The 14767-nt window shown below is 41.8% G+C and overlaps 1 pseudogene across 1 annotated transcript; it reads right to left on the bottom strand.

Moving 5' to 3' along the window:
• Window positions 1-3832: 3832 nt before the first annotated feature.
• On the bottom strand, window positions 3833-4239 carry LOC308532485 (histone H3.3C-like; annotated as a pseudogene). Its single transcript has one exon. The product of its transcript is annotated as a histone H3.3C-like (transcript).
• Window positions 4240-14767: the final 10528 nt, after the last annotated feature.

Raw genomic sequence — 14767 nt, forward strand, 5'->3', positions numbered from 1 at the left:
GTATTTCTTTGGTCTTCTGCAACATGGGACCCCATTCCAGTTTGTTTGCTGTCTGTGACTTTGGCCAAATCTCCTGATCTCTGTGTGCCTCAACTTTCTCCTCCATACATCACAGGCATGTTGTGAGAGTAAATAAGGTGACATGTAAAATAAATAAATAAGATATATAGATAGAAATCAAAAGAAATATAGCCCTGGCTAGTAGCTCAGTTGGTTAGAGTGCCCATACACCAAGTTATGGGTTCAATCCCTGGTCAGAGCACATACCATTCTGCTCCATCTCACTCAGGATGTGAATTGTCCCTTTGTCCAGCGTATTCATGCTGTAAATGTTATCTGCCCATTAATCACTTAGTCATGGCTTAATGATCCAAGATCACCTGAAGCAGATGATCCTCCTTCTGAGTATTGTCAGAAAGTCAATAATACCCTAACACTACGTCACAATGCCTATGTCATTTACCTCACTTCATCTCATGAGGTAGGCATTGCATCATTTCACATCATCACAAGAAGGGTCAGTACAGCGCAATACCATATTTTGGCAGAGTGAGAGAGACCACATTCACATAACTTTTATTACAGTATATTGTTATAATTGTTCTATTTTATCATTATCATTATTATTATTACTAGAGGCCTGGTGCATGAAATTTGTGCACTTGGGGGGGGGGGATGTCCCTCAGCCCAGCCTGCACCTTCTCCAATCTGGGACCCCTTGGGGGATGTCCGACTGCCGATTTAGACCCGATCCCTATAGGATCAGGCCTAAACTGGCAGTCGGACATCCCTCTTACAATCCGGGACTGCTGGCTCCCAACCACTCACCTGCCTGCCTGCCTGATTGCCCCTAACCACTTCTGCCTGCCAGCCTGATCACCCCCTAACCACTCTCCTGCCAGCCTGATCAACGCCTAACTGCTCCCCTGCTGACCCTATCACCACTACCTGCCCTCCCCTGCTAGCCCGGTTGCCCCCAATTGCCCTCCCCTGCCATCCCAGTAACCCCCAACTGCCCTCCCATGCTGGCCTGGTTGCCCCTAACTGCCCTCCCCTGCAGGCCTGGTCCCCCCCAACTGCCCTCCCCTGCAGGCCTGGTTGCCCCCACTGCCCTCCCCTGCTGGCCATCTTGTGGCTGTGGGTGTCACCATCTTTGAGGGCATGACAGTCAATTAGCATATTCCCTCCTTATTAGATAGGATTTTTGAATCATATATGAGCATTTATTCCAGAACTGCTGGAAGTATGGGAGAGCAGCAGGTCATCCACAAAAGTATGCTCCACAGCCCCCCACAACCAGCTGCTTACATAGGGTAGGTCAAGGATTACATGGGGAAGTAGGGATTACAGGAATGGGGAAGTAGGCCATGCGGGGTGGGATTCCGTTGTTTGGACAACAAAGTTGTTAATCTTTCCATGATAATAGGCAGTCTTGAATGAGAATGAACCATATTCCAAAGTTGATTCCCAGGTCCAAGTTTGACTCCCAGGTCCTGGGGGCATACAACTCCCAGCCAGGTCAGAATGTCCTTTCTTTTGCAACAGTATGGATGGATCTGGAGGGTATTATGCTAAGTGAAGTAAGCCAGTCTGAGCTCTATTTTATTATTAGTTACTAGAGGCCCAGTGCACAAAATTAGTGCACTTGGGGTGGGGGTGGGGGGGCGGTCCCTCAGCCAGGCCTGTGCCCTCTCGCAGTCTGGAAGCCCTCAGAGGTTGTCCAACTGACGGCTTAGGCCTGCTCCTGTTAGTTGGACATCCTTAGCGCTGCTGCAGAGGTGGGAGAGGCTCCGGCCACACCGCTGCGCTTGCCAGCCATGAGCCCGACTTCTGGCTGAGTGGTGCTCCCCCTGTGGGAGCACACTGACCACCAGGGGGCAGCTCCTGCATTGAGCTTCTGCCCCCTGGTGGTCAGTGCACGTCATAGCGACCGGTCATTCCACCATTCGGTCAATTTGCATATTAGCCTTTTATCATATAGGACTGTCATTAATCTCATACTGTGACTAGTTTATAAATTAAATTTTATCATAGGTATATATGTGTAGGAGTAAATAGTACTATCTTCAGTTTCATGCATCAACTGGGAGTCATGTAACATACCTCCTGCAGATAAGGGGGAACTACTATAAATCTGATGCCTTGGAAATACAGCAGCATCTTGCAACCATGAGGAGGCAAGCCTGAGGACAAAAACCTGTAGATGACAGAGAAGAAAAATAGGGAAAAAATCCTACATCCTTGACAACATCATTTGCTGCTAAATTAACCAACTTAGTAACCACCCTATCTCTTGCCCATTATCTGATATAATAAATTTTCCTTGTTTAAATAATTTAATTTTTCTGTTACTTGCACTAAAAGGAAATTAATTGAGAAAGAAAACCCCCCCAAAATTTTGGTCTACAGATTTTTCTAAGATATATCTAATTCCCCTAAGAGAAATAGGTTGCTGACTAGATAAAATACCATGTACCCCATTTTCATAAATTTGAAATGAATTTGAGCTCATGGAAGACAGTGAACTGGACACTTATTTAGCTCACACATGAAGATTGATACGATGTTTCTAAAAACCTGAGGGTGCCTGGCTGGCGTGGCTCAGTGGTTGAGTGTTGACCTATGAACCAGGAGGTTACAGTTTGATTCGTGCCCTGGGTTACGGGCTTGATCCCCAGTGTGGGGGCATGCAGGAGGGAGCTGATCAATGATTCTCTCTCATCATTGATGCTTCCATCTCTCTCTCCTTCTCTCTTCCTCTCTGAAATCAATAAAAATATATTTTAAAATAAACAAATAAAAACCTGATGGTGTTATACTGGCTGGAATATAAGCCTTTGGCATGGTATTGCCCACAATCTGGACTATTCTGTTTGATAGACTACCAAATTTTCTTCAAAGGTTTATATGGTACATCTCATTCTTTAGCATAATACTGGTACCAATAATATATGCTATTATTTACCTTTCTCATCTCTTTATCCAGTAGCAAAATTGAATATAAGGGTCAGAAATAAACATTTTATGAAAATCTCTGTTAACTGTATACTTAAATTCTTATTGACTAAGCAAAGCTCTTCCTTACCCTTCTCAGTCATATATTAAGTTCTTCAAAAGATGTAGTATTTCTGCTTTAAAAAAATAATCATCACTTTTTTAAATCATATTTTCCCCAATATTCAATTTCTGTCTTTTGTTGCTCTTTTGGTCACATGCCCGTTTTTTGGATTTAGAATAATATGGTGGTTAAAAGCTCAAGACCAGGCTTTTCTTATTTGCCATGTGGTATGTTTTTTTGTTTGTTTGTTTGTTTTTAGTTTAATGTATTTTAATAGCAAACTTATAGGAACAGCAGAGAAGACAGATAACATTAAAAACATGTACTTGCATGTAGGGCAACTAAGTTAGAAAAGTATAGTGAATGGATGGAATCTACTGTGTGATAAAAATGTTACAAACACCATTTAGTTGCCATCAATAGGAAATTTACTTGTTTTTAAAAAATCTAAATGCTGGCATTGCCCAGAAAAATTTAACAGATTTATTTATATTGTTATAAAGTTGAACTGCTGAAACTTGTTCACTGAAACATTTGGTTGTCATTAATGCTTTATGTCCCCACATTTATATTAAAGAAATTCACACACAAATGAAAATGGAAAAACTGCCAATATCCGATTTCTGCCCCCTACTTTCAACTTGCAATCATATACTTAGGTACCTTTTGACCCCATGGAAAAAAAAACACCTAACGTTCAGAACCACCAATAACAGGAAAAGAGAAACTTTTTTTCTTTTTAAAGAATGCAATGTTTTCCACCATAGTGGATTCTTAAGCACGTTCTCCACGTATGCAGCGTGCTAGCTGGATGTGTTTTGGCGTAATTGTTACGCGTTTGGCATGGATAGCACACAGGTTGGTATCTTCAAAAAGGCCAACCAGATAGGCCTCACTTGCCTCCTGCAAAGGACCAATAGCTGCACTTTGGAAGCGCAGATCTGTTTTGAAGTCCTGAGCCATTTCTCGCACCAGACGCAGGAAGGGAAGTTTGCGAATCAGAAGTTCAGTGGACTTCTGATAATGTCTAATTTCACGAAGTGCCACTGTACGGCCCGATGAGGTTTCTTCACCCCTCCAGTAGAGGGTGCACTCTTTCGAGTGGCTTTGGTAGCCAGTTTCTTCCTCGGTGCTTTACCACCACCGGTAGATTTGCAGGCAGTCGGCTTTGTACAAGCCATGGTATAGAGCAGTGATGGCGAACCTATGACACGCGTGTCAGAGGTGACACACGGACTCATTTTTTTGGTTGATTTTTCTTTGTTAAATGGTATTTAAATACATAAAATAAATATCAACAATGTAAGTCTTTGTTTTACTATGGTTGCAAATATCAAAAAATTTCTATATGTGACATGGCACCAGAGTTAAGTTAGGGTTTTTCAAAATGCTGATGCGCCGAGCTCAAAAGGTTCCCCATCACTGGTATAGAGACCTCTTTACTTACCTGCCTCCTTCGCTGGAGCCCTGGGAGTTGGAGGCAGCGCAGGCATTTGCCATGTGGTCTTAAACAACTTGCATAACTTCTCTGGGCCTCAATTTTCTAATCAATCACATGAAGATTTGGACAGCACCTTCCTCGTTGAGTAATTGTGAGAACATCAAGGGAGAAAATGAATAGAAATGTCCTTGAATAGCACCCAAGATCTCATTTGGTAGCTCTTGTTAAATAATTGGAAGGTAATACTAAAGTATCCCCTTATGGAACTTTCTGTAGAATTTTATTATTATAATTTATTTAACTAGTTCCCTGGTAATGAACATCCGGAGATAATAGTGATTAAGTGTATTTGACGTTGGAGTTAAGCAGAACTGGGTTTGAATCCCATGTCTACCACTTCTTATTAGAATGACCTTGGGGAAGTGATTTACCTCTTTGATCGTCAGTTTCTTCATCTGCATAATGGAAATCATAAACCTATAGTTGATCTCCATTACTTACAGATTCTGTTTTTATGAACTTGCCTACTTGCTAAAATTTTTTTTTTAAATATATTTCTTTATTGATTTCAGAGAGGAAGGGAGAAGGAGAGAGGGATAGAAACATCAATGATAAGAGAGAATCATTGATTGGTTGCCTCCTGCACACCTCCTACTGGGGGACAAGCCCGCAACACAGCCATGTGCCCTTGGCCAGAATCGAACCTGCGACCCTTCAGTCCGAAGGCCGACGCTCTATCCACTAAGCCAAGCCGGCTAGGGCACTAAAATTTCTTTGTAATCCCCAAGTTGATGCTCATGGTGCTTTTGTGCATGTGCACAGACACGTGCAGCACGTGAAACACTTGAGTTGCCCAGTTTGTACTTTCCCAGTTGAGGTTGAACAAAGCAACACTTTGCCTTTTTGTTTCAGCTCTCATACTGTAAACACGATGGTGGTCTATTCAGTAGCACTGTTATTTTTATTTTTCAATTTTGTGCTTTCTGTTGGTGATTGTGCTATTTAAAATAGCTACCAAGCATATTGCCGAAGTGCGGTGTGCTGTTCATGAGTGCAAGAAGGCTGCCGTGGAGAAAAGAGGGAGAAAATGCACGTGCGAGATAAGCGTCAAGCAGGCATGAGTTATACCAGTAGTGCTGCTGACCATGATGAGTTCAATGTTTGGGAATCAACAATGTATATTACATATGGTGTCTTTAAGCAAAAACACATAAATCAAAGTTAAGTATTGGTTAGTTTATTGAAATCTCATGACTAGAAGTTCACAGGAACCTAACCCTGTATTTCCCATAGGAGCAATTGCTTGTGATTCATTATTTTAGCATTCAGTACCATGTTATGAATATAGCTACCATAAACAATGACTACTGACTGTACCTCATAAGGTTGTTATAGAGGGGCTTAACTAAACTATTGCATGCAAGTGTTCAGCATTGTGCCTTGCACCTGGGGGTTAGGGCCAGTGCAGGGTGGGAATGGGATGAAACTCTAGATATTCTTGGCAGTTTGATTCTGACCCTTATCTAAGTACCACTTGATTCAAAGCAGGAGTATATTTTACTGAAAGCCATGAAGACCTAGAAGCTTCACAACAAAACTCTCAGGCTAAGCCACAGGATTCTCCCCCAGAAAGCTTCAGATAAACCATTTCCTTGCAAATAACAGATTACTTTTACAAAAATAGATGACCTAGCTCATGATCATAATTAACCTTCTGGAATGAAATGCCAACTGCAAATGAGTGATATAGTTCTCTTTTCACTTTTCTAAACTAGCGGGGAGTTCCTACTCCTTTTCCTCCTCATGGGCATTTTTTGATAGTAAAAATGCCACGTTTTGTTGATTATTACATTATACGTATATCCTCATGTAACATCATAAAAAGGGCAAGTATTTACAAGAGGTTCAAAAGGAAAATCCATAATTTTCATTTCAAAGATACTGAAACAAGGCCCAGCGATCAAGTTAAACAGCTAAGTGACAGACCTGAGCGAGACCTGTCTGCTCCCACCTGTGCATTTATTACTGCATTGGTCTCTGTTTTGACTTGGATGAGGAACAGTGGAGTCTAGACAGGCTTTTCCATAAGAGATTGCACTGGTGATCTTTGTTTTATCCTATATAAGCAGCTGGCTTATGGGCGGGGGGGGGGGGGGGGGGCGGGCGCTGAAGAGCAGATTTTTTAAAATATATATTTTATTAATTTTTTACAGAGAGGAAGGGAGAGGGATAGAGAGTTAGAAACATCGATGAGAGAGAAACATCGATCAGCTGCTTCCTGCACACCCCCCACTGGGGATGTGCCCACAACCAAGGTACATGCCCTTGACTGGAATCTAACCTGGGACCTTTCAGTCGCAGGCCGATGCTCTATCCACTGAGCCAAACCGGTTAGGGCTGCAGAGCAGATTTTTGTGGATGACCTGCTGCTCTCCCATACCGCTGGCAGTATTGGAATAAATACTAATATATGATTCACCCCGTCTCTGCTGAATTGGCTCAAGTAGTGACAGGCAGCCTGGACCCTTTGATTGCCTGGTTACACTATCTCTGAGCCCTTTCGCATGCTGTTCCATCTGTTTACACAGCTCTCCCACTCTACCCACCATCCAAACCTCTACTATTGTCCTGGGCCTCACCTACTAATGGCACATGATCTTGGTCAGGAAGCATCCTCTGAAGCTGCAGTCCTGGCCAAGTGCCTCTCCCTGGTACTTCGAAAGCACTTCGAAAGTGCCCATCAATAAATGAGTGGCAAAAAATAAAAAATAAAAAAATAAAAAAATTGCACCAGTTTTCTTTCAATTAGCCCAAAGCTCCATGCTTTTTTTTTTTTTCTTCCCCTCTTTCTGGAATACTCTTCTTCATCCCTTCTCTAATTCTTACTCATCTTTTGGGTTCTAGCTATGTCACTTACTCAAAGAGGTCATGTCTGACCACTCCCTTTTCCTTCCCTAAAACATCCCTTCCCCAATTTTTCTGTAACAATCTGTATTTTCCTCCATAGCGCTCATCACAATTTTCAGTTAAATGTCTATTTGTGTATGCATTTGTCTTCTCCATTAGGTTCTTGGCCCTATGTAAGCAGGGGCCCAATCTGTTTTGTTCTCTTCTGTAAATCCATTGCTTAGCACAATGCTATATGCATTATAGGCCCTTAAATAAATGTTAATTGCAAGAATAAATGAGTGAATGAAATGTTGTTTATCACACACTACTCTGGTGAAGGATAGCTTGGGGTGAAAATGGATGTTGCTGACAATATTTTAATGATTGGTATTTGGTTTCATCATCCTCTACTCCCTCATTCCCACCCCACCCCCAATCTCTACCCTCACCATGGAGCAGCATTTGTCTAGTATATTTAATCTCCTAGTGTCAGACCTAGTCTCTGTGAATTTGGAGAGTGGTTTTTGGAACAGATACACTTACCAGGACTCATTCAATTTGTAGGATTTTAGGCTTAAAAATTCTTACTGAAATAAAGTTTGACTTTATATCATTTTGGAATAACTCCAGGCATTCACCATTCAATGTGAATGATTCAATATTATTCTGGAATAAGTCCAAGGCATTCACCATTCATAGGAAGAGACATTTGTTTTGTTTTGCTGAAACTGAACTCCAGCTATAAGAAAGACACTGCTGAATTTATAAATAATTTTGTGCATTTTAGGTATCTAAGAATGGATATTGTTTTTGTAGGTTTATAATATATACTAGAGGCCAGGTGCACAAAACTCGTGCACGGAGGGGGTGGGGGTTGACCCTCAGCTCAGCCTGCACCCTCTCCATCTGGAACCCCTCGGGGGATGTCTGACTGCCAGTTTAGGCCCGATCCCACAGGGATTGGGCTTCTGCTTGCCAGCCTGATCACCCCTAACCACTCCCCTGCCAGTCTGGTTGACACCTAACTGCTCCCCTGTTGGCCCGGTTGCCCCCAACTGCCCTCCCCTGCAGGCCTGATCACCCCTAACTGCCCTCCCTCCCCTGAAGGCCCAGTCTCCCCCAATTGCCCTCCCCTGAAGGCCTGGTCCCCCCCCAACTGCCCTCCCCTGCTGGTCTGATTGCCCACAACTGCCCTCCCCTGCCAACCATCTTGTGAACACATGGGGGCGGCCATCTTATGTGAAGATGTGACAGTCAATTTGCATATTGCCTTTTTATTATATAGGATATTTTCCTACTTGTATTGATATCTTACAAACTTTTTGCTATATATTTTAATTTTAATTAATAATTTTTTCCTAATTGTAAAACAAGCATAGTCTTCGTAGAAATTCTAGAAAATAAAGAAAAGCATGAAGGAGAAGCAAGAAGTATAGAGAAATAAAAGAAAAATCAGTCAAAATTTCACCACCTAGAGATAACCATTGTTAGCACTTTGGCATAATTTCTCTCATCCTTAGGGACACACACTCATATATAACATATATAACACGTATATATGTTAATATGCTAAGTGTCTGTCCAGGTAATGACATCACGTAGCAATGCCTGGCTTCCTCTCCCTAGTGATGACTAGCCTCCTTGCAGTTTCCTTAGCCCAGGAACATGACTTGCTTCATAGCCAGGTAGAAACATTTCGCACTTTTTTTAAAAAAATATTTTATTGATTTTTCACAGAGAGGAAGGGAGAGAGATAGAGAGCTAGAAACATCAATTAGAGAGAAACATCGATCAGCTGCCTCCCGCACACCCCCTACTGGGGATGTGCCCGCAACCAAGGTACATGCCCTTGACCGGAATCAAACCTGGGACCTTTCAGTCCGCAGGCCGACCCTCTATCCACTGAGCCAAACCAGTTTCGGCGAAACATTTCACACTTTAATCAAATGTCTGTAAAGCGTTTTCCCGTGCCTCATCTCACTTGATCCTCACAGAAGTCTTGGAGTAGGTAGAGAGGAGATTCGGTGGAATCTATTTTCTTTTCATTAGCCGGAAAACGGAGATTTAGAAAGCTTAGAAACTTGACCCAACTGAAAAGAAGTAAGAAATGGTGGACCTTGAAAATGATTTCAGGTTTTCTCACTGCGCAGATCTTTTTATATCAAACACTACTGGGTATCTTTTTATGCCATGACTTTCTTCTTTATTCCTAAGTTCTTATTCAGCAGTATATGTATAAGCAGTTATTTCAGAAAAGATAACCTGGATGGTGTCATTTTTAGTCTCCTTTATATCCTAGTACTTATTTCTGAGGCCTTCACAACCGCATGACAACTTGGCCGAGTATAGAATTCTTAAGCTATAAACATCCTCAGAATTCTGTAGGATATACTTTATTGACTTATGTTTTACAGGGTTGCATAATTCTGAGGCCAGTTTGAATTTAGTTCCTTTGGAGATACTACTCTGTTTTGTTATTTTTCCCTGTCTGAATTCTATTTATTTATTTATTTATTTGTTTGTTTGTCTGTTTATTTAATTGATTTTTTTTTTTTTTAGAGAAAGAGTGAGGAAGGGGGAGGAGGGAGGGAGAGAGAGAGAGAGAGAGAGAGAGAGAGAGAGAGAGAGAGAAACATCAACTTGTTCCACTTATTTTTTTTTATTTTTTTTAATTAAATCTTTATTGTTCAGATTATTACATTTGTTCCTCTTTTTTTCCCCCCCATAACTCCCCTCCTCCCAGTTCCCGCCCCACCCTCCGTCCTCACTCCCCACCCACTGTCCTCATCCATAGGTGCACGATTTTTGTCCAGTCTCTTCCCGCATCTCCCACACCCCTTTCCCCCCCAAGAATAGTCAGTCCATTCCCTTTCTATGTCCCTGATTCTATTATATTCACCAGTTCATTCTGTTCATCAGATTATTTATTCACTTGATTCTTAGATTCACTTGTTGATAGATGCATATTTGTTGTTCATAATTTGTATCTTTACCTTTTTCTTCCTCTTCCTCTTCTTAAAGGATACCTTTCAGCATTTCATATAATCCTGGTTTGGTGGTGATGAACTCCTTTAGCTTTTCCTTATCTGTGAAGCTCTTTATCTGACCTTCAATTCTGAATGATAGCTTTGCTGGATAAAGTAATCTTGGTTGTAGGTTCTTGGTATTCATCACTTTGAATATTTCTTGCCATTCCCTTCTGGCCTGCAAAGTTTCTGTTGAGAAATCAGCTGACAGTTGTATGGGTATTCCCTTGTAGGTAACTGAGTTTCTTTCTCTTGCTGTTTTTAAGATTCTCTCTTTATCTTTTGCTCTTGGCATTTTAATTATGATGTGTCTTGGTGTGGTCCTCTTTGGATTCCTTTTGTTTGGGGTTCTCCGCGCTTCTTGGACCTGTAAGTCCATTTCTTTCACCAGGTGGGGGAAGTTTTCTGTCATTATTTCTTCAAATAGGTTTTCAATATCTTGCTCTCTCTCATCTTCTGGCACCCCTATAATTCTGATGTTGGTACGCTTGAAGCTGTCCCAGAGGCTCCTTACACTATCCTCACATTTTTGGATTCTTTTTTCATTTTGCTTTTCCAGTTGGGTGTTTTTTGCTTCCTCGCATCTCAAATCATTGACTTGATTCTTGCGCTCCTCTGGTCTGCTGTCGGGAGTCTTAATAATATTCGTTATTTCAGTCCGTGTATGCTTAATTTCTAGTTGGTTCCCCAATATAAGATCGAGGGTCTCATTAGTTTTCTTGTAGATCTCATTAAGTTTATGGGCGGCTTCTAAACAGTTCTTGAGAGACCTTAAAAGTGTGGTTCTGAACTCTATATCTTCCATTGACAATTTTGTCCTGTTTCTTTGTCTCCGCATTTTGTTATGCTTCCTTGGTGCACCCCCTAGTGGTCTTTGTGTGCAAGTCTTATAGTTAAACCTTGATTGTTGCAGCTAATACCAGGGAGGGTTTGACCTCCAGGCCAAGTGGCTATGAGAATGAGCTGTGTCTGCAGTGAGAGAACTTCTGTCCTCTAGGGAGGTGCTAATCTAGCCTTTTCCTGAGGCTATCCGGCAAATGCCTCTGTGCAGGGCTTGGGCGGGGCGGGTCACACAGGATCAATAGGGTGGGCCTGAGAGAGCAGTTATGGCGGCTCTCAGTCCTGTCCCCAGGGGCTCTGCCTCTCTGAGTCCCAGCAACGGCTGCAAACCTCGGAAAGAAAGCTGCACTCGCTCTGACCGAAGCCAGACAGTCGCGCTTCTCCCGTTTGAGTCTGGGTCCCTAAAGACTCGCCTGTATCTGGAGCTCAGAGTCTGCGACTCCCTCCCGATTGAAAACGCCAACCGCGCCCTCCACCGCCAGCCCGCTCCGCGCACTCCGCACCTCAGAATTTGACTTCAGCACTGCGCCTCCTCTGAGTGTCCGTATGCGTTTCTCTTTCCTTCTAGTTGTAGGACTTCCACTCAGCCAGCGTTCCTGTGGTTCTGGGTGATGTCCCTTCCATTTTTTGGTTTCACTTTTGAAGTAGTTGTTCAAAGCAGCAAACTCTGGCGTTAACCTATGCCGCCATCTTGGTTCTTCCCTCTTGTTCCACTTATTTATGTATTTATTGGTTGCTTATATGTGTCCTGACTGGGAATCAAACCCACAACCTTGGTGTATCAGGACAATGCTCTAACCAACTGAACTACCCGGCCAGGGCCCGGTCTAAATTCTTGAAGGCTTTTTTTTTTTTCCTTGAAATATTAAAAAATTTCACCTGGCTAGTCTAGATGTTGGTTTCTTTTCATTCATTTTGTCAGAAGGCTTAAGTGTTATGAGAATTGTTTAATTATTACTTCCACTACTGCCCTGTTTTCCCCTTCTGAGATTCTACTGTATTCAGTCAATTTACTCAACAAATATTCATTAAGCAACTATTCTATGCTGGGTACTATCTTAGGTATTGGGGATATATCATTAGGGAATATAAATGCTTACATTTTTGTTGATTGGATTTTCTGACTTTGCTTTATATATCATTTACTTTTGTTCTGATTTTTCAAGGGATCACATCCTTCGGGCTACAGAATCTTTTCACAGTCCAGTGGTTTTTCTTCCTTTGTTCATCTTAACATAGAGGGATATGTGCATGTCCAGCTTTGTTTAATACTTAAGTAGGAATTACAGTGGATTCTATTAGAGATTAAAAGATTGAAAATGAGCCCTAACCGGTTTGGCTCAGTGGATGGAGCGTTGGCCTGCAGACTCAAGGGTCCCAGGTTCGATTCCAGTCAAGGGCATGTACCTTGGTTGCGGGCACATCCCCAGTAGGGGGTGTGCAGGAGGCAGCTGATCAATGTTTCTCTCTCATTGATGTTTCTAACTCTCTATCCCTCTCCCTTCCTCTCTGTAAAAAATCAATAAAATATATTTTAAAGAAAAGATTGAAAATGATATAAGTGTATGTCCTGACTATCTCTCCATCTGCCCTAGCCTAGCCTTCAACCCAAGTAAGCAGATGATCATGGAATTCCCTCAGGGTGATAACATATTTTCCAGAAGTAGAATCTTGAACTGGCCTTTCCTTCTAACTGAGCTCCTCTACATTTGAACCAACAGAAACTCCTCAAAGTTTCTGGTATGTGGAAGTTTTTCCCTCTGTGTTTATTCCTTTGATCTCTTCTATGTGGATTTAGAAGCTTGTTCTCACAAAGCCATTTTATTTAAAAACCACAAAATAATATTTTTTTCTATGTTAAGAGGATTAGAAAAATGCTCAAGACTCATAATTATATGTAGTTTTGAAATTTTTCATAAAGGGTCTCAAACCCTTGGGAAGCTACATGGCCTTGTGGGAATCAGGAGAATGAAGGCTGACTGTGACACATAATTTCACTGTAGCTTCGAACAAACTATTTGAACTCCAGGTTCTCTAATCTCAGATCTTCTTATGTGGAAACTCTTTGAACTGTTCAAAGATAGACACTAAGGAAATCTGAAGACTTTTTGTTATTGTTTGAATGCTATTATACCTATGAGCACTTTCAAGCTAGGCCAAAGTGTGACTGCTTGAGGCATATAGCAAATGAGGGCTAGTTGCTGGGAAGCCCAGATATGCAAAGCAGTCCTGAGGGATAGATAGCCTTGAAGGGACATAGCTTTGCACACTGTCATATGGGGTAAGGCCCAAGAGAGTGGTAATGGGACCCACTTTTTTGTTAGGTCAAATGACTATGCCAGGCTTACCTGAAATTAGTTGTCCTCTCCTATTCATGAAAATGAAAGCCTTAATACAAAACTTTTGTACTTCTGGCCAAGATAGGCAGCAGATGTTGTCTATCTTTGTGAGATGTTTTGAAAGTGTGCAAAAAATAATCTGTACGCTTATCTCGGAAGCTTATAGAAAATATCTTGTTGCCCTAGGCAAAACTTAGGCAAAACTTTCCAGGTCCTCCCCCTTCATACTCTTCATCTGTCCTATATTTTACAATTCAATTTCTTTATGAAATTCCTGTAAGACTCAATATGAAATTTTCCTAATGGTGGGGAAAAATAATCTTTACTAAGGTCCATGACACTGCAGCTGTTTCTGCACTATGGAGATAAATGGCTCTCTATGTCATTAGTCTCATACAAGTGACTTTTTAAAGTGATGGACATGACATAGAGGGATAAGAATTTCCTCCTTCTGCATAATGTTGTGCAAATGCATCACGCTTGTAACAATAGGCCAAACAGAAAAGGGCACCTTAATTTGTTCTCCAACTGGTTATCGCAGGCCGTGCGCCACACATTGCTTTAGGAGCTAGCTATATATCAGTAAACAAAACACAATACCTGCTCCCACGTAGCTTCAAATCTAGTGGGGAAGACTAACCAAATATATTAATTAGGATAAGATGTTATGAAGGAAATGTATAGGATATAATAAGTGCATGTAAGAGTAGAAGAGATTATTTATATAGGGCAGGAAGGAACAGAGTCTTGGAAGTGACATTTACATTAAGTTTTAGGATGAGAAGGAGCCGGCTACAGGAAGAGCTAGAGGAATTACGGCAGAAGAAACAGAATGTGCTAAGGAATTAGGCAGGTGAAGAGTTGTGCTACTAAAAGAAATGCTGGTCCTAGCCGGTTTGGCTCAGTGAATAGTGTCGGCCTGCGGAAAAAAGGGTCCCGGGTTTAATTCTGGCCAAGGGCACGTACCTCGGATGCAGGCTCCTTTGTAGCCTGGGCCCTGGTCTGGTGCGTGCAGGAGACAACCAATCAATGTGTTTCTCTCACATTGATATTTCTCTCTCTCTCTAAAAATCAATGGGAAAATGTATTCGAGTGAGGAAGAAAGAAAGAAAGAGAGAGAGAAAGAGAGAGAGAGAGAGAGAGAGAGAGAGAGAGAGAGAGAGAGAGAGAAAGG

This window comes from Myotis nattereri (assembly GCF_964212035.1).
Source record: "Myotis nattereri genome assembly, chromosome: 16".
Lineage (NCBI taxonomy): Eukaryota > Metazoa > Chordata > Mammalia > Chiroptera > Vespertilionidae > Myotis > Myotis nattereri.